The following is a 24,464-nucleotide window of genomic DNA, read 5'->3' as shown; positions in this document are numbered from 1 at the left end:
CCTTCTCAAACTGCTCCCGATGAATGCGAGAAGTGGCTGTCACTCCATCTCGCAGGTAAAGTTCGAGAAGCTCATTTTGTTGGATGAAAAATCACAATTCCTTGGGATCCCAACACTGGTCCTAGTTAAAGCTGATAGTGAGGAGCAGGTTATAAGCAAGCCCGTGCGTAGAATTTTCGGCATACATTAGAGATCTCCAGGCGGTCGAAACCAATCCGGAGCCCACCACTTTGGCTCGCCTTGTGGCCCGGGTGTACCTTTGGAATGTTAAACCCAATAATCAATCAATCAGGTTACGACAATCATCATGGACGCCCACACTTGCCACCTACGTACGTCCTACATATCGTCAAAGGTCTTGACGTCCATTCTTCCCTCGATTACAGTGCCACCAGTGACAAAGGTCATAACTTTGCCCAAGTGAATGCACTGCCACCAATGGAGCCATGCCAAGGCACTCTGCTGCTAGCCCCTTTTGTTCAGGCCAATTATAGGGCTGCAGTACAACTGAACAGTTTTATGTTTGGGACAACGTAGATGTGTACGGTGAGTCAACACTGAAAATTGAGTCCACTGGGAAAACGAAAAGCACACAGCTGCTGTTCACAACCACATAGCCATGGAGAAGGTAAGGTTGATTTATTCACAAAACATTTTACACACTCCTGTAAATGTTCAGTCATCATTACGCAGGAAAGAAGAAGGCTATATTTATGTTGGCTATATTTATTCAAGTACATCTTTGAGTACCTTTTATTGCAATAAATAACACCTCTGCTATCCTCTTTTGGAATCAAGTACTCCCTTGAGTACGTCCCTTGCAATAAACTGCGTGTGACCGAGAAACTAAAAAAATAGTACAAAAAGTGGCCTCAGCAAATGTTACATGTAAGCTGGCAAGCTTTTCCCATTACCCCATTAAAAGTTCGAAGTGTGCAAAATACAGCTAGAGCCAAACTAAAACAACTATAACAACGCTAACCAACAATTTTTCTCTCATTTCAATCAAGTACCCCCTCACTACCATCCCTTTTAATCCAGTACACCTCTGATTACCCTCCCTCAGAATGCAGTACACCTACTACGCTGGGCCATTCTGGCAATTATTTACAAAACGGGCCCCTTGAATTAGCAACAGCTGCATCAGTGCTGCCTGGCTGTCCATGAACCCTATCACTCCAACCTCTCAATGACATCCGAGACCTTCAGGTACTTTGCAATCTCCAGCAAGCAGTCACTATTCAGCTGATCTATCTGTGTGCCACTCCTTCCATAACACTTCAACTTGCTCTGGATAACACCGCTAATCATAAGGTAATTCGACTGAATGAACCGCCTGGCCCCCTTCACGGCACTCTCTGCCTCCGCTCGGCTCATCCCCGCAGTCGACATTATGCAGGGAACCAAGGACGGCTTCTTGTCGAAGCACTCGAATGCCTCTGCACACACTTTCCCCACGTTCTTTTTCAGCACAAAGCGTACAGCACGGTGGAGGCACGACCTGTTCCGCTGCGAGGCCGATCGAGACCACTTTGTGTAACAGTAGGTGCCCGTGCCCACAAGAATGAAGAAGTCGGTGATGACTTTGTTTAGAAGCAGACCTTCCGAGAGAGGACGCACCAAGTCCAAGTCGAAGCCATTGGCGCACATCACCACCACCTTGGACAGGGTTTCATTCGTTCTCAGCAGGGAGGCAAACATTTCCACGAACAGGGTTGTGACGGTGTCACACTTCAACGTGAGCTCTGTCACACTCTCGTTGAAGCAAAGGCCATGTGAAATATCCCCCAAATAGGTTTCACCCCAACCATCTTCCAAGGAGACCCTCTTGAGGGACTTGTTTCTTGACAGCATTAGATACAGCAGTCTGACGTGCACTGGTACGACCTTGCTAAAAATTATGGCCATGCTTTGGACGTGGAGGCTGGAGGACAGTGCATTGCATAGGGTTGCAAACGATTCAGTAGAGAAGTCGTGCATTGAAAGTTGCAGGTCACTGGGGCACAACAAGGGGTCTCCCAGTGCAACTTTGAGGCCTGGGACATCCGATTCTACCCAGGCCATGTGCAGGCGCTTGTACCACCCGTTGGCTCTCACTTCGTCTGACAGCAACTGCCTGCAAAATCAGTCATAACAAACTTGTACGTAAAGCACTGCATGTAATAAATTACTTGTAAGCAATGACATTTTACTGCAATTTTGTATTGCCTCCGTCACTTCCTTTAAGGAGTAATGATCTTTGAAAGTCAGTTACTTTTTCTTGCGATCGATTACAAAAATACCCATTACAGTATTGCTCAAAATTTTTTTTTCATGAGGGTACTTGGTAAATGTTTCTTTTTCAAACCACTAAGCATAGAACAATGAGGGCAATTTTAATAGACCGGAGAACACGTCTGGGTACAAAAAAACATGTGTGGAATAAGCAAGCACAGCCGTATCCCTCTGCATCTGTCATAGACGTTTTCACAAATGTTCTCACAAAAGCAATGTCGCACTTGTCGCACTTCAAAATTTTACACGGTAGCATGCACCACTAGAATATTACCTTTGACACAAATTTGAGGTATGTACTAACAGGTACCCAATTTTCCCACTCGATTTATGCCACGCTTGTGTATATACGTGTCAAATAAAAAAGTTTTATGAAAAGTGTCACGTAAAGTAATCAATTTTTCTAGCAATTTTTATTACATTTTTAAGGCTGCAATTGTAATCAGTTACTTCTTTGCAGCCACGTGCACAAGTCATCTTGTATGTGAGTGATCACCAGTAATCCTTGACAATCATCTATTTTTTCTTTAAGGGCTACTGAAGCGCTTTTAAAACCGGGCAAAACTCTACTTTTTACAATTATTACATAGGTCAGTTTAAGCCTATAAACATTTTTTCGGCATTTTTAGCTTGGAGACAGCGGTATTAGTCGTTAAAGTTGAGCCTACGCCCCACCCACAGCTCCCTGCCGCATCGCCGGAAGAAAGAGAAACTGAGAGGCAGCGACCGGAAGTAGCATCATATTCGGAAGACGGCCAGCAGGGGTGAGACATGCCAAACAGATTCGGGAGCAGTTTTCGGAGCAGCAAAATTTCGATTTTGGAGCAGAAGAATCTTGATTTGGAGCAGTTAGGGACATTTATTACATCGTCTTGTGAGCTAAAAAACCCTTATTTCAGCAATTTGCAGGGTCAATTGCACATTTCAATCAGTTTTGAATACACAGAACACTGAACCAGTCTTGCCTGAAAGAGTTTTTAGGAGTATCACAAAGTAATAACTGCACTACCTTTTTCCTAACTGGTGATATTGTGTTGCGGCTGCACGCAACACTGACAACAAAACTGCCGTTAACATTAGAGTTTTAGCAGTCCGTCTGTTCTGTTGGTTACTTGGTTACCGGGTTGACCAGGACCGGTCTGCACCTGCGGGCGCGGAAGGGCGAGGAGGTGCGGACAAGGCGAAGGCAGGCCCGCAGAACTAATCACCCTACCGCTACGAATGCTCAAGTGCCCAGACGAGTCCCGGTCAGCACGGTAACTACGTACACGATGGAACAGACGGACTGATAAAACTCTTATCAAATTTACGGGCTCCGCAACTGTGGCATTTTTTTGCCGTTTTAATGCTAAAATTATTTTTGTAATCCCAGGCTGCGTTGTACGAATGACTGTAGTCACGGCAACAGTTGAGCAACTTCGAGCTAACGGTCGCATAGCCCAACCAGCCTACCCGTTTCAGTCCCCGGGGCGCAGGTTCACCCTAAAGTCATTTGAGTAGCGTTACTGTTTAGCCACCTAGATTTGGGCATTAAATTTCACTTTGCATACATCAAGTGTTATAGTCGCGTTCTATGGCAACCGTGTAGTCCTGTAGCTATTGGGCGCAGCCTGAACAGGTCACGGCGCCGCAGCACAGCCCGCAACTTTCGTGTCGACCGTTCCATCCCCGAGGCTTGAACTAAATACGAACTTCAGTGTACCAGTGGTGCGTGAATAGATCAGTTTCAAGTCAATCCCACCAAAATGAGATTTATGGCATTCCATTTTCCGCCAAATATGGTTAACATGGCAATTTAAGTTTTACTAAGTGATTACAGAATACCTACTTCGGAGAGCACTCAGCCTTTTGGAGTCATTTTGGATATATACCTTAAGTTTCACGCTCACCCACAGACATTTTAGGTCTATTTTGGTATTCATGTGTTTCTAATAGACTCACCATCTTTTTACCACATATTTCTGTCACTATACTCCTTTTACATTGCCAGCCATCTGTCTTATTGCTTGTAATCTGGGAGAACACATAACCCACATCTAGACAATTACGCCCCAAAAACAAATCCGTACTGATAATGATGTTCAGCCCTCAATTTTGCCTCCCTACACCCTTTAAATTGACCCAAACATACTTTGTAATAAGCTATTTTACTTTAAAGTGGGCATTACATTTTGTGCGGCGCATCCCGACATGCACATACATTTTTCAAACCAGAACTTTCACTATATTAGGACTCAATCCTTGCTGCGTGAGAATTTTATTTTACCCAAAGTTCACACCAGTCTCAAAAGAATAACTGCCAACCTTGCCAGTGTATCTGCATGTAAAAGCAATCGGAAATGTATGGTCGCACTGCTGATCGTTCTGCTAGTTTATCCTGTGCAATAAGGGCTTGTACCAGGGTTTTTCACGCTTCCCAAAAAAAAGCTTCGGTTGATCTTAATTCCCTAAAGGGACACTGAAGTGAATTTTTCGAGCTCCGGTTTTTCCTTACACTGCGTAGACTGGCTCAGATAAGCACTTCTCATCGTTTATCCGGGCAATAAGGCGGTATTTATTTTATAAAGCCTGAAAGAAGGAAAACTACCATGTGTGGTCTGCGCCGGCTGCACCAGCTAACAGCACTGATGCGTATTTGAGTTGCGAAGTGATTGGACAATGTCCAAGAATAGAATGCAAACCAGTTTTGGTTTTGGTTCTGTGAAACAACATGCTCGACATCCGACAGCATCGTTGGATTGGCATTCTCGATATCTCAGTAATTGGCATACCGCGCTTCTGCCATGTTGTCGGCTGTAAAATGCGTCAGATAAGCCTACCAACACGGCTTGGAATCGTAACAATCACTAGCTGAGGTGTACGCAGTGGATGAACGCCCTCCGCATCACTGCAGACGCTCAAACGCAATGCGCTTTTCCCCCACCTTTGGAGCTTGCCTGGCTCGTGCTTCTATCGTAAGAGGCATGTTCGCACCAGGCTAAGGGTCGTCTGATTCGGGACAGTGCCCGCAAGCAGTCGGTGCTGATGACAACACCAGGCCAACGACAACTCGCCAAAGCGTTAGCAGAGTCCTTCAATGCTTTACTGGTCACGAAACTGCTCCGTAACTCAATGGGAGAGCTTCATATGCTGCATTTGGCCGCCGCGCGGTGGCGCCACCCTCTCACTGAGGTCACTCCTCGGGCGGCGTTGCGCTGGCTCGAACGGCGGAGCCGCAGCGAGTTGTGTTTGTTTTGTGCGGGAAAAAAATGTAACGTGCACATCGCGCTCTTGTGATGCGACTTAAGTAGTGCAACGACGATGCCGAACATGTGTTGCGTCCCGGGATGTCGTTCCTTGTACAACGATACCACAGAAAATGTTTCCTTGTTCTGTTGACCGAGCGACGGGCAGCTGTGTGAGAAATGGAGGGGTGCCATTCCAAGGCAAGCAACGGGAGATTTCAGCTTCGATTAAAAGTGTGCGACAGTGTGTGGAAATGCAATGTGTGTGAGAATGGAAAAAGCAATGTACCCTTTTAAGAGCATCGTGGGCCTAGAATTGTACAAGGCTAACTTAAAGCCGGATTTTTGTCATATCAGTCAGGTTGTAGCGGTGCTTCATTACCTGTTTGCAAACTTGTATTACCTTGCGCTCAGGCTGGCGTGTAAAAATGTAAAAAAGGTTTGGGACATCCTTGTGCTTTTACTTTTCATATTTCCGTGAATTATCCCTTAGGGTTCGTTTTTTTTTTAAGTGCGAATGCACTTCTTAAGCGAGCCTGAAGCGTCCGCCGCCGTCCGCATAGCAACAGCTGCGGGTGCGCGCGCTCCTCGTCTTCCTTGGCAACGGGGGGAGATGGGCGCGCGCTGCCTGGCCGCTGACATGGCACATACCCACCTGGGGGATGGGCCAAGAATCGGGCGTGAGAAGGGCTAATGCACCCGCTTAAAGGAGTACTGACACGAAATTTCAAAGCTGAGATCCGCTCTAGCAATCAAGTACAACGACAACACAAATAGGTGTCTGTGAATAAATGCATCTTTCTTTCTTTGTAGTTGTGTGTGTGTGTGTGTGATCTCTCTTTCGCGAACATTACCGAACCACGCAAATTCAACTCGTGCATTCGCACTTTCACATTCTTCCCCTTGGGGAAATGCGGGGAATTTTTTTTTTGTTTTGTAACCGCGCGTGGCCGATTCCGGTTTCTTATGTGGCGTTTTAACCGGAGCGCCCGTTTGCTCTTTTTGTCGTACGTCCCATCGGGCAATATTGTTTGATATGGAAAGGGTGCCACCTTGTCGCTAACTTGATTAATTCTAGGGTTTAACGCGCCGACGCAACGCAGGCGATGAGGAGCGCCGTAGTGGAGGGCTCCGGATTAATTTTGACCACCTGGGGATCTCGTACACACGGGCGTTTTTACTTTTCGCCTCCATCAGAAAAGCGGCCGCCGCGGCCGGGAATCGAAGCCGCGACCTCGTGCTCAGCAGCGAGCCACCGCGGCGGGTACCTTGTCGCTAACTTGATTTTTTGTTTCTTCGACAATGTTCTCGATCCTATTTCCATGGATCTGAAATAAATAACGTTCCAAGAGTAATGCATGCATAGCAAACGCCGCGCAACTCACTTTATCGACGTTCATCTGTTCACGTCACACTGCGGACTGCTTCTTAGAGTTTGTGTTTCATTCTAGTCTTTTGTAGTGCAGGAGATCGCTAGCTCGCTACGTTCAGAAAAGCTTTGCGTCGTTCTTGGCTACGTGGCAATATTCTGTTTCCTCCGTGTGCTGCACATCGCTGCGCGAAAAAATACATTTTTGTACGCTGGACCACGCTCTTTTGTCTTCCTTCGTAACATAAATTTTTTGTTGCGTGTGATCAAATCAGTTGCATTGTTCTTTTTTCGCTTCCTGTTTTTGCAAGGATTGCAAAGCGTGGAAGCAGAAAGACACATGGAGTAACATATATCTCTTCGTGTTTTGATCCTTCGCGTTTCTGCAGCGTTTTTAGATGTTCTCAAGTATGTACCCACTCATCGAAACGACAATACTATTGGGCTATCTCTTTTAGCGTCCTGTGCATTACAGAGCAATCAACGGATTCATTAAGCGTAGTCTGAACGACGCGTACTTGGTTTCTTTCAGTTTTTTATTGTATTATCGATAGGCTCGCAGCAGTCCGTCAATACGCAGCTACCGTATGTGTGGTATTTACAACTTTGCTTTAACAAAAGAAGCAATATAGATTTAAAAATCCGTAAACTCGACGGCGCAGCGCTTGTGCCAGAGCACACAGAAGCCGTTGCCGTTCGCGGCCGAAGTCTACGGTAACTTACTTCGAAAAATAAAACCCCATTGAATGCAGGTGGTAAACACAATTACTGGAATATTCATCGCTAACTACTACGAAAAAAAAAACACACTTAATCAGCGCGCAGACACCAAAAGCAGCGAGCGTTTGCACGCCAAGAGCTGGCAAATACGCCGCACGCGCGGCGGCTGGATGACCTTCGTGCGGCGGTGGCGCCTGTAGTGGCGCGCGCGGTCCCTATATGAAGCGAGCGCCGAAGTTTCGTGACCAGTAAAGCATTGAATGACTCTGGCGTTAGTGTCAATCTGCACACGTTCCGCTAACTCGCTCGCGGAGCAATGAACGTTACAGAGCAAAAATGGTGAATTAAGTAAAGAAAACATTGCCCAAAAAGAAATAAATCAACTTAAAATAAAAATAAAACATGCACTATCGGGGATTTGGACTTGCGCCTTGCAAAAGAATAAACCTAGTGCTCCAGACCACTTGGCCATAAGCCAGCAATGCCAGGTGCAGATATATAAGGTACATATTGTACGGTCAGTTTACATTTTTATTTAGTTTTAGGATTTCAAGCAGCTTAGATTACTATTGTATAGCGCTCGTGCAGTAAGCTCCCCCCAAATTCACACATCTGATGTCTAGCGACTGCATTCCTTAGACGGAAGAGTGTTCGCCGATGCGTGGTCGGGCTGCTGACCGCTGTGCTAGTTCACCCAGCGCAAAAAGTGCTACCTCCACCTTGGCTTTACGCTGTACGATAAGTTTCAGTTAATTTCAATGTCTTAGTAACCATATTAATTCTGCTGACTCCTATGCCACCTTCAATTTTTCTACTAGCGTACCAGTCAGCGAAGCGTCACATGTTTACAAACTCACAAACTAAAGGACCATTCTTCCAGGCACAAATGCGCCGTGGCTTGTTTAGACTGAGTGAATGAATTGCAACGACCCGCCAGCCGACTAAACGCTGAGCCGACCAATCCTGTGAGAGGGCCGACAAACTGCGCAATAGTGCAGTCAAGCCAAACCATCTTGTTTTGACATTACATATAACGTCATAGATCAGCAAGGAGGATGCACAGAGGACAGCATTTTCGAATTAATTTTTATCCCCAATAAACTCATGTAAACGCAGCGAGAGTGGTCGAAACATGGCCTAGAGACTCCAGACTGCAATTTGCACAAGTAATTGCGCAATGTTTACAAATCACTAAACTGCGGAAATAAGTTGGCCTGTATCGATAGACTAAGGTGCCGGGAATCCAAATTCATTATTCTCGCAACTCTCAGTTGTTTGAGAAAGGAGAAAATGCCAGAAACGTGAAAACGCGTGCCGACACCCCCCACAATTTCGGATACTAAGGTTTGTGACGTCACAATATTTGTGCTTTGGAGAAGCATCTCATTGGAGAAGCATCTAAAAATGTTTTTCCTAAAATAAACAGTTCTGAAATGGTTGAGCACGTGAAATAAATGTAAATCAAAGGGTCTATTCGATTCAGCCTGCACCTCTTGAAACATTTCACAGAAGTTCAAAGTGGGTTCCGCCATTGGCGGAACCAGAACTGCACATTTTTTGTCTGCTTGTACATCTCCTCGGCAGGAAGTGCAGGCAAAGCCATGAACTCGTCCTGCATCCGTCGGCACCACCAGTGAATAGAACAATGCGGTTCAGGTGGCGCGAGCTGCACTACTGAACCGAACGGAAAAGTACTGCACCACCTGAACTGGTTCACGTGGTGCAGGTGAAACGAATAGACCCAAAGCTTTCCGTGAGCTGACCCAATTTTAAAAATGCAAACAGATTATATTGCCGCGAACCATACATTGGGTTTGTTTATTTGTGTTTTGCTTTTACCGCCCGGCTGCACCGGTCTGTGTTATCTCTGCGCCAAGGGAAGCGAGTGTTCCATTCTTTCTTTCTGTGCCGCATGTGTTATCTGTTGTGATAGGGAGATCATTCTGATCTACACACTAAACTTTTTTACACCCTTTTAGCCAAAAAGGGCGTAGCATAGGTGGAAAAAGGGTGTTGGGAGGCCTTTACACCCTTTTTCTTGAGTCTCAACACCCTTTGTCTAGCTCTACGCCCTTTTTGTTTAAAAATAAGGGTGTTGATCAACTTCAACACCCTTGGTTTTTCTTAGGGTGTTGAAAGGGTGGGGAAAAGGTGTTCAGCTGTTCATTGAATAAGGCCATGTTCGGATGCATAATAGCACTGTAAAGAAGAAGACATCCCCTCATATACTCCTCTACTCGCAAGAAATTTCCAAACGCAACAAAAAAATAATTGCTCTTATGCAATGATCGCTCGTTTCCTTATTGGGTGCACCTCATACCCCAAGTTTAGCTTTGGCACGTGAAACACCAATTTGAACCTTCAAAATTAAGAAGACTGTAGTCGTGTGACGAAAAGGATGTTTACGAACTGCAACACGCTTGGCTTTCTGTAGGTTGTTGAAACGGTGTGAAATAGGTGTTCAGTTGCAAAAAATGAACAGCGGAGCTGGGGGTCGACCTAGTTTCTTCCGGTGTTGCTAGGTTTTGTTATGTTTGCTAAGGTTTACAATGTTCTTGCTAAGCCAGGATGACCGCTCAGGGATGAGGCCAAATTTAACCAGATTTTACAAGGCTGTTCCAGTGTGCCCGCCTCCCCCCCCCCCCCTCCCCATTTCCAGGAGATCCAAGAGGGAAACAAGGTAGGTCGGCCCCCAGCGTTGCTGTTTCTCCAGTCTTGCACCACTATTACAAGCTGCCCGAATTTTTTTACCTTTTAGAATCCAAAAAAGACTAGTACCTTTGAAATGGTACAGTAAGAGGTGCGGATACGCATACGCCCCTTGTGCTCACACTCTAACAAGCTCGAAAGCCGACTTCACTGTCATAATACCCTATCTGCGGTGGTGCACCCTTTACAGGCGCCCCAGTTTTTTCTTTGTATGTTTTTGCTAATGTTGCCGAAACTACCTCCTGAAGCTTAAAGAGCTTCACTGGTAATAACTTATGCCAATTCATATTGCTGTAAACATCGTGAGGCACAACCCCCCCCCCGCCCGCTTGTAGAGAATGTTCAGTCCACCCCTGTAAACATGTACAAAATGCCTCCAAAATTGGAGGTCTCTCCACATTTTTTCTTCGTTGGCGGTCTTTTCTCACACCCTTTTTTTCTTTACGCCCTGTTTCTTAGTTTCGAACACCCTAATTTGTAGCTTTACACCCTTCTGGGAAAAATGGTGTTGAAATAATGAACACCCTTTTTGAAGGGTGTTGAGGTGGCAGGGAAGATTTGTATGATATTTAATAAAATTCTTTAAGTTACGGATCAGAAAAACTACCGCGTAATTAAAAAGTTTTTGCAAATCCACGTGTTGATTTGTATATTCTCGTAGTAAAATCCATACTTCCAAAATTAGCGCTAAAATATCAGTTTTTTGCGACAAGCCCACCGACTCCATCTGGGGGCTTTCCTCTGCTGGGTATAAAAGCAAGAACAGCACATGTATTGCTAAGTAAGTATGCACTCCCTGTACCGCTTGCATCCCGTGTTCCAACTATAACTTGTACGTATTGGCTGTTTGTGTTGAATGCTGCGCGCTCCGCCGTTTGACATTGCCTCTGCGCATGCCATCACCTCAAAAAAAGGGTGTGAGACTCCACACCCTTTTTTAGGGTGTTGAGCATCCTCAACACCCTTTTTTAAAGGTGTTGAGCTCATCACCCTTTTTTCATCCATACACCCTTTTTTTGCCAAAACACCTTTTAAGGGTGTTAGCCATGGGACAAGATTTTTACACCCTTTTTGGCCCAAAAGGGTGTAAAAAAGTTTAGTGTGTAACATGAACAGCCCAGAATAATCTTCTTGGATCTACTATGTTCTCGATGTGAATCGACGTTTCGAGAACCACGCGCCCCGAAAGATAAAAAGCCTGCAGTGCGGACGCCGGAGCATTCAGTTCGACGACACTCACCTGTGCAAGTCACTTTGCTGACCGCTGCTTCGCCGCCTCTGTATTCTTTTGAGTTGTTAGGGGAGCACAAGTTTGCTCCAATAAACGTGTTTCTCATTTAAGACAACTGCATCGTCCTTGTCTTCGTGACATCTGGTAGAGGTGCGGAGTACGCACCCTTCATGCCCACTACAACCTCTGGAAGCCGCCAAGCCAGTCCAACAAGAGCCAGCCTCCGCGTGCAAGATTTACCACCCGAGTTCGGTCTACTACCGGAGAAGACGAAGAAGAAAGACGTCGCAACCAGCACCATGCTCAACCAAGCCAATCCTCCTGTCCTTCTGCAGCAGCCACGGGAACTGCCATCATTCCGAGGAGCCCCCGCAGAAGACCCAGAAGAATGGCTGGAGAAACTGGAGCGCGTCCGGAAATTCAACAGGTGGGACGACGCAGAAACGTTCCGGCACGTTTTCTTTTACTTGGAAAATTTGGCTCGCACTTGGTTCGAGAACCACGAGAGCTCCTTGACAAACTGGGCTCAGTTCAAAAGCGAGTTCACTAAGACATTCACTACCGTGGTCAGAAAAGAACGCGCAGCGCGTTTACTTGAAACTCGAACGCAGCACCCCAACGAAGGGGTAGTGATCTTTGTTGAGGAGATGAAGAGGTTGTTTCGACGGGCGGATCTGGAGATGACAGAAGAAAAGAAACTAAGGTTTCTCATGCGAGGGGTAAAGCAGGAGCTTTTTGCTTGCCTTGTCCGGAATCCTCCCAAGACGGTGGCCGCATTCGCGTCTGAGGCGGCCGCGATGGAGAAGACGCTGGAAGTTCGAACGAGGCAGTACGATCGCCCGGTCAACGTGCTGCTTTCCGAGACGATCGGTGCCGGGGCTACAAGCTCCGACACACTGCGTGAGACCATCCGAGCAGTGGTCAGGGAGGAGCTTCGGAAGCTTTTTCCGACGACGCCGCAACCTCAAGTGGCTTCCCTGACTGACGTCATCCGCGAAGAGGTTCAATACGCTTTGGGCACTTCTATGCCATCCGAGGCACCCCGCGAGCCACAGGCGATGACCTATTCCGCGGCTGTTCGTCGACCCCGCCCTGCTCCAACCCGTCTACAAGAAGCTCCACCGTACCGCCGTCCACTCTCGCCGCCGTCCCCACTGTCACCGCCGTCCACCGTACCGCCGTACACAGCACAAACCCAGACGCCGAGGAAGACTGACGTTTGGCGAACGCCAGATCATCGTCCGCTGTGCTACCATTGCGGGGAGGCCGATCACATCTATCGTCGCTGCCCGTACAGGAGACTCGGACTGCGTGGTTTCTCCGTCGACGCCCCACGCCCCCGACCCGGCCAGCGCCCTACTGAGATCGACGAATACCTGTCCAACACCAACCGAGGACCAGCGCGCTCACACCATACCTGTATGGAAGGCCATTCAAGGTTGTAACAGACCACCATGCGCTGTGTTGGCTCGCAAATTTGAAGGACCCCTCTGGCCGTCTTGGGCGGAGGAGCTTGCGCCTGCAGGAGTTCGACGTTACAGTCGTTTATAAATCTGGCAGGAAACACTCAGACGCCGACTGCCTGTCCCGCGCCCCCGTCGACCCACCCCCACAAGACTCTGATGAAGACAGCGCGTTCTTCGGGATCGTGACGGAGAGCGACCTAGCCGCCCAGCAGCGTGCCGACCTCGACTTACGCGTCATAATCGAGTACCTCGAGGGATGCAACGTTGCCGTTCCTAGGACCTTCAAACGCAGCTTACCAGCATTCAGCCTGAGAAACTCCGTCCTCGTGAAGAATTTCAGCCCCGGAACAAGAGCGAATTACCTTCTCGTCATCCCCGCGGACCTTTGTGACGAAATTTTGGAAGCGTGCCACGACGACCCGTCTTCCGGACATCTCGGCACAGCCCGCACTATTGGAAAAATCAAGGCGAAGTACTACTGGCCCGGCCTTACCTCTGACGTCACCCACTACGTCTGGAGCTGCCGTGACTGCCAGCGACGAAAAACGCCGCCGACAAGACCCGCCGGACTTCTGCAACCGATCGCCGTCCCATCGAGACCATTTCAACAGATTGGAATGGACCTTTTAGGACCGTTCCCTACGTCGCGATCCCAGAACAAGTGGATTGTCGTAGCGACAGACTACATGACGCGCTACGTAGAGACCGCCGCTCTTCCGAGGGGGACTGCACAAGAAGTGGCAAAGTTCTTTATAAGCCAAGTTGTGCTGCGACATGGAGCCCCGGAAGTCCTAATCACAGACCGCGGAACGGCATTTACTGCGGAGCTGATGCAAGGAGTATTACGCTACAGCAACACGGATAACCGAAGAACGACGGCGTACCACCCCCAAACGAACGGACTAGCGGAACGTCTGAACAAGACAATCGCAGATATGTTATCAATGTACGTTGACGTTGAACATAAGACTTGGGACGAAGTGCTCCCGTATGTCACGTTTGCGTACAACACGGCTATCCAGGAGACGACGCAGCTGACGCCGTTCGAGCTTGTCTACGGTAGAAGGCCGACTATGATGCTCGACGCCATGCTTCCGCACGTAGAAGACGACGACCTCAACGCCGACGTCCACGGATATCTTCAACGTGCGGAGGAGGTCCGCCAGCTCGCTCGAGTTCGTATAACGGACCAGCAGCTGGTGGATGCGGGCCGCTACAACCTCCGACGCCGAGACGCCGAGTACCAACCAGGGGATTGTGTGTGGGTTTGGACTCCCATCCGACGACGCGGACTCAGTGAGAAGCTCCTGCGACGCTATTTCGGACCCTACCAGATTCTACGACGTGTTGGCCAACTTACCTACGAAGTGATCCCCGATGGTGAGTCCGGCACATCACGACAACGCACGCGGCCTGAAGTCGTCCACGTGGTTCGCTTAAAACCTTTCTACGAACGATAACGAATTTTATTTTTATTTTCGGACTGTCGCTTATGTTAGCATCGGGTCGATGCACTCTTAGAGGGGGGGGGGGTAATGCCGCGAACCATACATAGGGTTTGTTTATTTGTGTTTTGCTTTTACCGCCCGGCTGCGCCGGTCTGTGTTATCTCTGCGCCAAGGGAAGCGCGTGTTCCATTCTTTCTTTCTGTGCCGCATGTGTTATCTGTTGTGATAGGGAGAGCATTCCGATCTAACGTGAACAGCCAAGAATAATCTTCTCGGATCTACTATGTTCTCGATGTGAATAGACGTTTCGAGAACCACGCGCGCCGAAAGATAAAAAGCCTGCAGTGCGGACGCCGGAGCATTCGGTTCGACGACACTCACCTGTGCAAGTCACTTTGTTGACCGCTGCTTCGCCGCCTCTGTATTCTTTTGAGTTGTTAGGGGAGCACAAGTTCGCTCCAATAAACGTGTTTCTCATTCAAGACAACTGCATCATCCTTGTCTTCGTGACAATATACACTGCGAGACAGGCTGCTTCTCTCACACTCGTCAGCCATCAAGCTTTCAGTTTCGTTTTAAAAAAGCCTCAGTGCGCATTCAGTCAATATAATAACTTAACAAGGTGAATGCCCGAGCTTCTACAAGCAATATCCCGGCAGGAAGCGGCAAAGGGACAAAAAGCACTGCAGGTGTTTAAGTGACCCGAACTGTCTAAGATTCTAATCCGTTTTTTGCGCGCGGATGTTGCTATCGGTAAGGCATGCCTGCACCCGGTTCGAACCTTATTCCCCGTGAAAGGCAAGAATACGTACTGCAATCCGAACATGTGCACTGCTGCTCACTGCAACCCACCATTGATAAATAACCGTACATTATGCGCGCATACCCTTGTTAGGTTTGGGCCAGGCGGAGCCGCTCCGAAGTGCAGCCATTCGGCCACGACGGCTACTCGGGACAGCTGCGGGAAGCGAGTGTGTATTTCACACCAAGTTGGCGCATCAAGTGAGAAAAGAAAATATGATGTGGACACAACCGCCAGACGAGCTGAGATGGAGGCTGCGGCTTGAGCGGGTGCCTAGCCGGGCAGCCGCTCTTACACGATATTTGAAACGGCGCTTGTCACTGCTTCACTCACTGCTTGGTCGATGACTCAACGAATATAAAGACTTTGTAAAAAAGACTTGTTTTGGGCCACTTCGTTTCACACTATAAAAAATGCGCTTGTGTTCCCCTGTTGGAGTGCGCAGTAATTTCCAGAGAAAAGGGTAAGCATCCGCAGGAGGTAATCGAGGTGCTCGAAATTGACTATTCTGATGACAACTGTGTCCACATGGCTTCGGTTGAGCTCTCAAAAAAAATAAATCGAATATCTGGAGAAACAGGCTTAGCAAGCTGAGAGCAAGATAAGTATTTATGTTGGGTTTTGTTGGCCTTCCTTTTGGATGTTTCAGGATTGTCTGAACAAAAATCAGTTGTAGTTCACCGCTTTGTCCTGTCTTCTCTTCCTTGTGTCCTCGTCTACAAGCGCTGTTAGCCTCTTCAAGGTTCCCCACCAACTAGCCCACAAAGTCAACTCTGTGTACTTGATTCAACTTACAGCGAAAATGTGACACTGCTTCATTTGAGAAATTAAAGGGGTCCTGAAATACCTTCCGTTGATACGTGGATGTACGTGTAACCAAATAAAGCAATGTATTAGCAATCTCCTCCCGCAAGAATTTTGTTAAAGCGATGAGTATTCGCCGAGAAATCGTAAATCAAAAACCGTGCATTATCGTTGCGCCGCGTTTCCTCCTCCTTTCAACTTACTCTCCACTTTTGACGGCGAGCGAGCCTTCCCTCCCATGATGCTGCGCTCCTCGACGGTGACGTACTTCCGCCATTGCGCTGGCCACACTGCCGTCTGCTACGGGCAAGCTTTGTTGACACCATGAATCCCGCACCCCGCTCAAGGCTGGAAAAGTGAACGAAAAATCTGGCCGCATGTGTGCGGCGGCCTGGCCTTGCCCTTTCGTGGTGTACGTTGCTGCAGAACTTTGCTATCGGCAGCACGTGACTTTTTATCGGCGGCGAACTCGCAGCCGCACGGGGAGGATTGTGCGCTCGCTCCCTTGGATGCACAGCGCACTGTTTATCCAAAAAGCGCCGTATCAGATGTGGCCCCGCTGGTGCCGGGTCTTATTTTGTCGCGGTGGTAATTCCTGCAGGCGGCATGTGAAAAAGACATTTTAAACCGAAACAGAACCCGTGCACAAAACGCCAGTTCAGCTTGGGGCGACGCGTGGTGGAGAGCGGCAACGTTGGCAAAACATGCTCCGCCGCGGCTCTGAGCTTTCTAGGGCTGGAGCGAGCACCATTTCTTTGACAATATCAAACATGGGTTGCCCTGGCAACAAGGCACAAACCGCTCTAGAAGTCAGTTACGGTTGCGTGATCTCGGTTCAGCTTGGGGCCCCACCTCGCGGCATATGGGCACTGCAGGCATACTACTCACTCTCATTTGGAAGTGCGAGATGCGTTTGGCATTACAGGAGGCGATGGTGTGCGTGTTGTGGACGCCTTTGTTTCGCGATGGAATGCGACGTTGTGCTTCTGCGGGTGCTTCCCATGGTCTGGATTATCTTTCTCGAGTGGCGTACAACTCAACCTCGCATGGGGTATGTGCAGTGTGCGTGGCTAAAAGCCATCTCGGCTTGTGCGCCAGAATTAAGTGACTTGCTGTTCGTCCCCGCAAACCGCTCGCGAGGTGAGTGACGAATTTACGACGGGCAGGAGGAGGCAATCCATCGTCTGTCAATCGCGGTTTGGACTTGCAACGCATGTTGTGACGTTGTGTTCGTTCGAAACGCATCTCTGGATATTTTGGAAGTTGAATAAAATGTATGCGTCAAACCCGGGCATTCGGCTCAGGGCGTTCTCTGCGATTACAAGAAAGAAGTGCCACGGGGCTTTAACGCTTTCTTTACGGAACGTACTCAAGTAAGAGAATATCCATGTCGTGTTATGGCCCTGTTGCATTCAATACAAACGGTTAAGCGTTTGTTTACACTTGTTTCGTTTGTCGTAAAATGTCCAAGCACTCCGGCACTCCGCTGGCAGATCAGCCGCGGCGAGCCAACGCTGAGCAGACGACTCATCTCTTTGCCGGAAGTGCGTGAAAAAGCCGCCCAATAGCAGGATGTCTAGCTCTTGACGAACATCTGGGAATACATGACGTAGACATGTGAAGATGGCGGCGTCCAAAAACACGAAGGGAAGGGTGAGAAAAAAGCGACAAACTTTGCAACAAAAGTGTGCGCTTTCCGCTGCGCATAAAAGAGTAATACTTGGCAAAGATGATGTTGACGACCCAATCTACGATTGCGCTGGTCAATTTAGTGTGCTCAAAACGCCTTTCAGGGCCCCTTTAAGTACTTGAAAGCTTTAAAAGAAAAATGAACTTGATTTGTAGGACCTGGTTACAGTAATGTCTCCAGTGACTCGCAACTGAGGGCGTGACAATGGTACTACTAAAAGATCACAAAATTATGTACCCAGCAACAAGTAAGCCCAATTATCTGAGCCAAATCACATACAAAACTTACTGTGCTAGTGCAACGGCCCGAATACAAGATACCATCACAGGCATTTCCTTACCTCCTGATAGGTGATGCTCTGAAGCTGCCAAGTCGTAGCGAGTGCAAGGTAGTGTTTTGTTTCAAGGTACTGCAGAGAACCTGGATCACCCAGAAATCCAGGTTACAGGATGACACATCAAACACTTCAGTGTTCTGTTCCTGCACAGTCCCGCAGCGATTAGCATGGCGTCCCCCTCGCTCATTGTGTAATTCTCAAAGGTGAGCGACTTCAGCGCTTCATTCTTCACCAGCATTGAATTCAGCACAATTCCCATCCTCGAGTCGATATGCACATTTTCTAAGTCACTTAAAACAATTTCCAGGCACCTCAGTACAGTGTTGGTTTCGAGAGCCTTAAAAACGTTCCCCAAGCTGGAGCGCCAGTAAAAGTCATAACGGAGCTCCTTGAGAGACATGTTCTTCCTCAGCAGGTCAACGACGAATGCCAGCATTGCTCCATTGTTCTCATTAGAGTCTATTTCCATATCGGTATCTTCGAAGGTGGGGTCACTGGGATAATCAAAGTCATCCTCAATGCAGAGCACCTCCAATGTCTCAATCTCTTGCAGCCAGCTTGTGAAATCTGCGAGCCCAGTAAGGTTAAAACTCGCACAAAATTGCAGCTCCCTGAGCTTCCGGCACTTGGAAATGCCGCACATGAGCATGTCCAATTCCTTGCTATAAGCAGGGCCTTGTGACAGGTCCACTCTTTTCATCGAGCCAGCACTGGTGACCAACAGTCGAGCCAGCCTCAGGGCCAAGTCGTCATCTATGAAACCCGACACTTGAAGCTCCTCAAGTTGCTCTACGGGCCCCAGGGCATCAAGGACGACCGACCAGTGTTTGGAGTTTGTACGCCCACTGACTACAATGCTGCGCAACTTCGGCAGACGGCCTGCCACAGAGTCGGGAACAACAATTGTGGGGCAATTCAGATCTCCTGCGCCAAGCTTCAGTGCTTCAATGCACCAGTGTTTTCTCGGGAGCCATACAATGAAGTCGGCAGTGCTGAAAGGAGCATTGCCCATGTCAAAGGTGCTTTCCGCGACTTGTGTGGAGAGGCAGAGCTTGCCCGGCTGTGGTTCGGCAAGGTCGAGCCCCAAGGCGTTCAGAACGCAGTTCCAATCTGGCAGGCAGTCACAGAGCCAGCAGCAGTCATCCGAGGTCCCCACCGTGCACTCTCGGTTGACATCCAGCCGCAGTAGTGCGTCTTTCCAATCGTGCACGTCCATTCTGGATGCAGACCTTGAACTTGACTCACTTCTGCATGTACCGATAAACAGAACACATGTAAAAGTTGGAGGGAAACTCGCAACAAGGCCATGAAGCTCTCCGCCTTTTGTTTTCATACTAACGGCACCAATGCAGTGCGTTTGGTATTTGTGTCGCATGGCTAAATAAATGAGAATGATGACAAGGTTTACTGGCACAAAGCAGATGACAGGACAAAAAAACAGTACTGGCACATCCCCTTCAAAGGCAACAGGTTTACAAAACAAGGTTCCTGCACGTAAACTAAAGTGAACAAAGTTCAATAACGGAACAAACGAGCAAAGAGGGCAGGTTTAAAGTTATTCATTCTTGACATTTTGCTTGCATTGTGAAAACTGTGTGCCCAGTGTGCAAGACCAAAAGACTGAATAAAAAAACTGTCAAAATGACCATCAGCCTATTTATGCCCGCCATGCGACAAAGGTCTCTGCTTCAGATTTCGAGCCACTTCTATCCTGTGTAATTGACAGGCATTGTTTACTCCCAAATTTTCTCATTTCATCCTTCAACCAAGATTTGTCTCATCCGTTCCCTTGGTAGCCACTCTGTTATTATTGCAATCAACCTGCTGCCAGTTCTTCACATTAAACCCCTCACTTAATTTGACACTAAACTCCACTTAATTTGACAGCCTAGAAACGGCCGTGGGCATCACCCACATTTATGCAAGACAATGCAGCTCGTGCCTCGCAAAAGTCGGAACTTATCATAGCACAAAAATGCCACTGGGACTCTTCAGATAACATCAAATTATGGCTTGAAGGGGTACTGATCGAACCAACATCCTCAATCAAGACATTAAACGATTCACCAGGAAAACTGCACAAACACCTTGTTCCTCAACAGGCTTCAAGAAACCACGGCTCAAATTGTTCGGACACTGGGTGGGATAGAAAACAGGAGCCATGGATTGGAACAAAAAACCCATGGCCCGTCTTGTGCAGGCTTTTGTCATCTCCGAAATCATTTAAGTTGCTCGTTATGCAGTTCTGGCAGCATTGGACTACCAACAGCTAGACGCATTTCTTAGAAAAGCATACAAACAAGCCCTGGCACCTCTTACGAGCACCTCTACGGTTCACCTCATGGCTTTGGGCCTCCATAACACCATCATAGAACTCATAGAGGCCAACCTAACATTGCAGAAAGTAAGACGGAGCAAGCCAGACGGGAAGGGAAACGCTAGGTAAGCTTGGGTACACAGTGCCACACATCACAGAAAATGCAGTGGACATCTCCCTCGACATAAGGACCAGAATTATTGTCCAAACAATACTCCGGAATATTTCTCCCTAACATCATGAGGAAAGACGCAAGAGCTACTGCATTAGACAAACAGCATGAATGCCAAGACCGCATCGTCTATACAGATGCGTCGTAATACACTAGTTACGGCGTAAGATCAGCAGTCATCACCTCCGGAACCAACCTTATTTCAAATTTGATCCTTCAGTTGTTTAACATCCAGCAGGCTGGAGAGGCGGCTCTCGCCCTCTCACAAAGGCCACAGTTGCTATTAGTTTCAATTTTAATTGGCACCACACACTTAAAGAGGCATCAGTAATGCGAGGCTGCCGGCAAAAAGTCTTTACAGAGTTGACCGACTGTCAAGCCACGTGCTAAGCATACCAAGCTGGTTCGATTTCAAGACAAGCGCTTTGGATTTTGCTCCAACTTGAAGGATTGGGGCATGCGCTATATGCCGACGATATCTCACTCTGGACGACGAAAGCAGGCTCTTTAGGATGGATCCAAGACACGCTGCAGGCAGCCGCAGATGTTGTGGACAAATTCGCCAAAGGGTGTGGCCTTATATGCTCCCCAGCTAAATCAGCACTGGTGATCACCCCGCCAAGGGCACATAAGAAACAAAAAGAGGACATAAAAGTCAGCCTAGAGGGCGAAGACATCCTCCCACGCCCCAGCACAAAAATTCTCGGATTAGTCATACAAGCCGACAGCAGGGCATCTAAAGTTAAACCTAGATATAACGAAGTCGTACTTGCGGGCGAAAATTTCGTTAAATCGAGAATTTCGTAAAATCGAGGTTTCGATTTTACAGTTAATTTAACCAGTTATTGAGGTTTCAAAACCTTGCGCATCGCTCAGAAACAACTGCTATGTAGTTACCTCTCCACTTAAAGCGAAATTTGTACTAAAACTGGCCGCGAAAATTGTGTGAGTTAAGAGCTTCAGCAATGGAATTCGGATACCCGACAGTAGTTCGTGTCGTTGTAAAACCGGTGCTTTTTCCGCAACGCCTCATTAAATATGATAGAACACTAGGTTTCCACTTTTTCTTTTTTTTTCATTTCGGTCACTACTAAACGCCGTTGTTAGTCAATTGAACCCGCGTCCATGCCCCATGAACTTCACCCCGGCGAGGTGCTGGTTCGAAGTTACGCCTCTTTTCGTCCGTTCAGTGGTAGGCTTAGGCGCAGCGTTGAGGGTTGCGGCGGGCCAACAGCGGAAGAAGCTTTCGAAAGACTTTTTTCATGCACAAAGGCTCTGCAGTATGGGCGCGTGATGCAACCACGACACTAGAGATAAACCCATCATTGAGAGTTTAGCGGAGTACACACGGACCTCTTCCCTTTGTAGAGCAGCGCTTACGTGCTCGCGCAAAAGCAGAAAGCTTATATTAAATACCTTCTGGCCAAATTTGATTACGCAGTTACTTTTATGCCCGCTGAGCCCTAAGAAACCAATTTCTCCACATCGCAGCTGTTTAATGAACACGTTTTGACCACGTTCGGAGAGCAATTTATTGCCACCAGCACTCGATGTTCAAGCCGTAGTGAAGAAGTCTGTAAGCAGTGCTTGGCGTTTCTTGACCAGGGTGGGCTTTATGTGACGCTCGTATGTTGACAGCGTTAACAAGGCTTGCTCTTAAACATTCGCGTGCGCCCGCGTGCCTGAACGTCGATGGCACCCCATAACTTCGGTGGCCTTCGGTTTCACTGACACTTCCTCAGGCTCTTGTACGGAACACTTTTCTTTCTCTTGGAGTGCTCATGCTGCTTATAAAACTCATCTAATGATGGACGAACAAAATATAATGTGGTTATCAGCGAGCACAACCTGGAGCAGCAGCACCGTGAGCAGGGACGTGTAGAAAAAACACTTGAAGTAGGCTTCGGCAGCCTAAGCATAGAGGCCGCTGGCGTAGGCGACGATGGAGACGTCGAAATGGTGGCCGCACTATTAAACCGTCCATGACCGCTAATGGTTATTGAGTAGCTTCTTTCATCGCTTTTAATTGTTGTCAACCGCATAATTCACCGCTTTTATTTCATTTTAACCTTTTAAGAGTTAATGTGAGTACTGAATGTTTTCAATGCAGGCTCTGAGAGGCAAACTAAAATGTGCCTCGACTGGAATTTCGTTCTTCCTTTCTTGCCATGACTTCGTTAAATCGAAAGCACCGCACTAAATTACTTCGTAAAATCGGGATAAAAATACATGGATTTAGAAAAATTTGGACAGAAAACTTGAAAAAATTCGTTATATCGCGAATTTCGTTAAATCGAGGTTCCTTATATCGAGGTTGAACAGTATACCCGTTGCGAAACTAAAGCACACGTCGGAACAAATCCTTCATATGCTCCGACAGGTGGCTTCAAGAATACGAGGCCTCAAGGAGAGAAACACACTTAGGCTCGTCCAAGCCTTTGTGGTAACCAGAATAACATATGTAGCACCTTACCTCCTCCTCAACAAAGCGGACACACAGGTGCTGGACGTCACATCCGCAAAGCCGTCAAGCAAGGTATTGGAGTTCCTATGAGCGCGTCTGCATGCAAACTCTTGGAAATGAGCTTGCATAACTCGGTCGACGAGCTCATTGAGGCCCATCTCGCCAATCAGAAACAAAGGCTGAGCCAAAGAAAAGCGGGCAGACACATCTTGCAGAAAATCGGCTGGAAGGCGACGCTACCTGAGGACAGAGACCAGCTGCCAGATGAATGGCAGGAAGCTATCAAAGCCAAGCCCATCCCCAAGAGCATGAACTTAGCATACCATGGCGGCAGGCAGGAGGCAAGAGCTCGTGCTCTCAACAGACTTCTGGCAAAAGAAGGGGCTATCTTCACGGATGCCTCCATGAATGACGGTACGAACCGGTCAACAGCAACAGTGACAACCACGAAAGAGCTGCTGACGTGTGCATCCGCTGTAGTTAAGAGCATTGAAGAGGCAGAGGAGCTGGCGATTGCTCTGGCCCTTACTCTACCGGACAAGACCAAGGTGGTCATGAATTTCCAGCAAGCCTACAGAAGCTTCCAGTGCAGCTGGGTGTCCCGGTTGGCCCTCCGAGTGCTCAAGGAGAAAAACCTCCGAAGGAAACCGTAGAATTAGTGTGGGTACCGGCCCATTCTGCGGTGGAGGGTAACGAGTTTGCCCACCAGCAGGCCCGAGCACTGACTTACCGGGCCACGTCCACAATAGAGGCAAAAAACCAACTATTGGTTACCTACAGGGAAATAACCACTTATTATAGGCACGACAGGAGGACGCTACCAGCACCACACACAGCACTCACGAAGGAACAGCAAACTATATACCAGCAAACTATACACCGGCCAATCCAGACAGAGTCCTTTCCACACCCCCATCTACTCAACCGCATGTTCCCAAACCAATTCGAAGAAGCTTGCCCAATCTGTAAAAAACTAGGCACTCTCCAGCACATGATAGGTGAGCGTAGGTTTAGCCCGAAGCACCCGCCCCCCTTACCCAAGTCTTGCCCCACCAACCCCACCCTACCCTTTAACGAGAGATGGAGGATCTTGCTGATCAGCCCCGCCCTAGAGGATCAGCTACTACTGGTCACCAGGGGCCAGGCGGCGAGAGCAGCATATGGATTCCCGTGCACAGGGAACCACCTCCATCCAGTGTGGAGTTCGCAACGAACGACTCTTAAATAAAGTTTCTTCTCTCTCTCTCTCCAAGGACCTCACACAAGCATGTCCAAATCATTTGAACAATGGCCCACTTTGCTCTTCGTGGTAAACAAATGGCACACGTCCTGGCTCGAGAATTTGCCCACCTGGCACCGCAAGAAGAGTCGGAGCAGACCTGGAAACTACTAGTCACACATGCCAGCATTACTCAACACTACAGACTAGCGAGACAA

The 24,464-nt window shown here is 48.1% G+C and overlaps 1 pseudogene across 1 annotated transcript; it reads right to left on the bottom strand.

Annotated features, from left to right (window-relative positions):
- Positions 1-636: 636 nt before the first annotated feature.
- On the bottom strand, positions 637-21,185 carry LOC144158703 (uncharacterized; annotated as a pseudogene). The gene is made up of 3 exons (XR_013320168.1): positions 21,048-21,185; positions 18,078-19,321; positions 637-2,116 (listed from the first exon to the last, which is right to left on the bottom strand). The product of XR_013320168.1 is annotated as an uncharacterized LOC144158703 (transcript).
- Between the last annotated feature and the right edge of the window lie 3,279 nt (positions 21,186-24,464).

This window comes from Haemaphysalis longicornis, unplaced genomic scaffold (assembly GCF_048455015.1).
Source record: "Haemaphysalis longicornis isolate Haplotype H1 unplaced genomic scaffold, Haemaphysalis longicornis Haplotype H1 scaffold_10, whole genome shotgun sequence".
In the NCBI taxonomy this organism is placed as follows: domain Eukaryota; kingdom Metazoa; phylum Arthropoda; class Arachnida; order Ixodida; family Ixodidae; genus Haemaphysalis; species Haemaphysalis longicornis.
The sequence above is the reverse complement of the archived record's forward strand: the minus strand, read 5'-3'. Positions and strand labels throughout refer to the sequence as shown.